This window comes from Aegilops tauschii, chromosome 6, assembly GCF_002575655.3.
Source record: "Aegilops tauschii subsp. strangulata cultivar AL8/78 chromosome 6, Aet v6.0, whole genome shotgun sequence".
Classification (NCBI taxonomy): Eukaryota; Viridiplantae; Streptophyta; class Magnoliopsida; order Poales; family Poaceae; genus Aegilops; species Aegilops tauschii.
The window spans coordinates 141,122,507-141,126,075 of NC_053040.3; positions in this window are offsets into that span (position 1 = coordinate 141,122,507).

The following is a 3,569-nucleotide window of genomic DNA, read 5'->3' on the forward strand; positions in this document are numbered from 1 at the left end:
AGATCGAACAGGAAAATAACATGCATCGTTTCAAAGTACTGCAGAGTTATATTACACTAATGGTTGCTGCGGTTCTAACTAAAGATAAAAATTGTCTTGGTCATGAACCTGCAGCGGCGATGAGAAACGGGGTGCCTAGTCCCGGCGCTGGCCCTCTACCCTTCGAACTCCATCGACGCGGCTGATGATGGGCTTGATACGCTCCTCGAGCGCCGCGAGGTCCACACCCTCCGGCAAGCTCTCCAGCGCGGAGTCGAAGTCGATGTTGGGGTTCCAGTACGCCACCTTGGTGAGGACCTTGGTCAGGGCACCCCGGCAAAGCTTCCGAGCCTCATTGGCCAGAGAGGTCGCTCTGGTGGAGCGGAACTGCTCCAGGGCTCCAAGAACGCCCTCGAAGAACAGGGTTAGTTTGGCGTTGGGACTCACGTTCGGCTCTGGGGCGTACCTCACATTTGGCATCCCATGGCAGCCAGCTTCGTGGTGGTCCTGCCGGCGATGTCGGCGAGGCGGCCGACCCAACGGTTTATGCCCTCCGCGTACTCCTTGTGTTCGGCGGCGTCATTCCTCCACAGCTGCCTCTCCTCCTCCAGGTCCTTGGTCAGGGTCTCTTCCCAGGCCCTGACCTCCGAAAGCGTCCCCTCAAGACCCTCCAGCTTCAGCTTCAGGTCTTTGATGGAGTCGTTGGCCTTGGAGAGCAGCTCGGCCTTGCCGAGGACTACGGCCTGCGCCTCCACCAAGGTGCCGTTGAGCGTGTCCTTCTCCTTCGCCAGCTCCAGGACCCGTTTCTTCAGGCCACCCCGCTCCACCTCCAGCTCCTTCACCTTGCCGGCATGGACCAGAGCTTGGGCATTGAGCGCCTCCCTGTGCCTCTACTCCAGCTCCTGGGTCCACTGCGCGATGAGCTTCTCGACCTCCTCATCCTTGCCGTGGAGTGTGGCGGCGAGCGCCTCCTCACGAGCGGCAAGGTCCTCCTCCTGGGAGTTCAGCTCGGCCTGGTGCTGATGTCGAGCAGCCTCGTCCTTGGCGGCCTGTTCCTTCGCTGCCTCTTGGGCTTTCTCGACATCGGCCTGCTTCAGGATGAGCTCCTGTTCGCGCTCAGCCAGCAGATCCTGGGCGACCTTCAGTTCCTCGTGGGCCTGGCGGAACCAGGCCTGCGTCTCGGCGACGCGCCCCTCAAGATCCGCCTCCGCCTTGTCCACTGCCGCCATCCTGGATTTTGCCTTGTCCACGCGGGCACAGTGAAGCGCCTGGAGCTTCTGGAAGTTGGTGCTCATGGCCCGAAGCAGCTGCTCCTCTTGGGAACCGCCGTCGCTGGCGCTCGGTTCGTCAACAACCTGGAGCCCGACGGAGGCGAGCGCCTCGTCGTCGAACACCACCCCCTCGGTTGGCGCCCTGGTGCTTGCCGTTCCTGGGAGGTGGACGAACAGGTCGTCGCCCACCTTCAAGTACTTGCCCGAGCCAGAGGCAGCAGAGGAGGAAGGTTGGTCGTCAACCACCCCCTCCTCAGCAGCGGCCTTGCCGGCCTCTCCGGCAGGCCCCTTGCCAGCCTCCTCGGCAGCGGCCTTGCTGGCCTCCCCGGCAGGCTCCTTGGCGGCCTCTTCAGCGGCGGTCTTGGCGGCCTCCTCGGCGGCGATCTTGTCGGCCTCGGCCTCGGCGTCCCTGGCGACCTCCTCGATGACGGCGTCAATGTCTCCCGGTCCGCCGAGGAAGGGTCTGGATACCAAGAAGAGGGAATGAGACGGGGCCAAGGTCAAGGTTCAATAAGAAAAAGAAAGAGCAGGGACGGGAAACAAACGACTTACCCGCATCAGCTGGGAAGAAGTGGCACCCTCCCCACCAGCATTTGTTGCCGGGGCAGAATCCCCGGCACCCAAGTTCGCCTCCTCCTCCATATGCGTGGGCTCGGTGGTGGATGCCCTTGCCGGGGACGCCCCTCGGGGCGGCGTAGTCGAGAGGGGCGGCGTGTTGGGGGTGGCCCTCAGCGGCTCCTCCTGCCGCTGTTCTTCTCCTACAAACCCAGCGAGGTCAGCATCGAGGATTCACACCCCAATGTTCATCAGTGGAGGAGTGAGTGGTGAGCTTACGCTGGGGGCTGGAGCTGGGGCTGCGCCGGGGGCTGCTGTTCGGGCTGCTCTCCACCAACAACGGCGTACGCGAAGTACCCGCCGGGGGCTTGTCCCCCGTCGAGGCCATGGCCCTCTTCGCCACCCTCTGGGCCAATGTCTCCCTGTCCCTGCAAAGATGAAAACAAGTCAAGAAAAGCGGCGCGGTCTGAAGGATCGGGGATGATGAAGGGCAAGATGCTTACCCATCCTCCACCTCCTCTTCCGCTGCCTTCCTCTTCCTCCTTGGGCTGAGAGACCCAAGATCGAAGTCGACCTCCAGGTCGACATCTGCAGGAGGAGGGGAAGGGGATGGAGTCCGGCAACGCTTGGACGAATAAGAGGAGGTCGCTTTCTTATTCACCACCGCGACCTTCACCACCTTCTTCGCTGCCGCGGCCCTTGTCAGGCGCATGGACTCCTCCTGGGCCTCTTGCCGTTGCGCGGTCCTGCCGGACCGGACCGGCTCGCGAGAGCTGGCCCGCTGTAGGACGCGCCTTTTTCCCGTGGCCGGGGGGTCGTCAGCCTCGGCCTCTTCCTCAATCGACTCCTCGACCACATCTTCAATGAGAGGGGCCCCAGTGCCGGTGCTGCTGGCCTCCCCAGCAGACTCCACCCATCCGGCGAGCTCCTTCTCCTCCGCGGCCGTGTCGGCCTCGTCCTCCACGTGGCCAGCGCTGCCGGCCTCCTGGGCAAGCGCCGCCTCCGCCACCCTGGCGGCAATATAGTCCAGCTCCTCCTTCGTGGTGTCATGGACGAGCACCGACTCGTCGCAAACATACTTCTCCGACAAGTTATCGAAGAACTCCTGCACCTTCTCTGCTGGCGGCTCGACCCAGGCCGGGTCAAGGCCATGCGCGTTGAAGTCCGGCATCATAGCAATAATGGCGGACTGACGAAAGTTGTTGCTCAGCGGGACCTGATAATCCCCAAGTGAAGGGAATCATCGTAGCAATTTCCAAAGGTGGAAGTGATAAGTATGGAGTGTGATGTCTACTACGCAACCTTCTTCTTGTAGACGTTGTTGGGCCTCCAAGTGCAGAGGTTTGTAGGACAGTAGCAAATTTCCCTCAAGTGGATGACCTAAGGTTTATCAATCCGTGGGAGGTGTAGGTTGAAGATGGTCTCTCTCAAGCAACCCTGCAACCAAATAACAAAGAGTCTCTTGTGTCCCCAACACACCCAATACAATGGTAAATTGTATAGGTGCACTAGTTCGGCGAAGAGATGGTGATACAAGTGCAATATGGATGGTAGATATAGGTTTTTGTAATCTGAAAATATAAAAACAGCAAGGTAACTAATGATAAAAGTGAGCGTAAATGGTATAGCAATGCGTTGAAACAAGGCCTAGGGTTCATACTTTCATTAGTGCAAGTTCTCTCAACAATAATAACATAATTGGATGACATAACTATCCCTCAACATGCAACAAAGAGTCACTCCAAAGCCACTAATAGCGGAGAA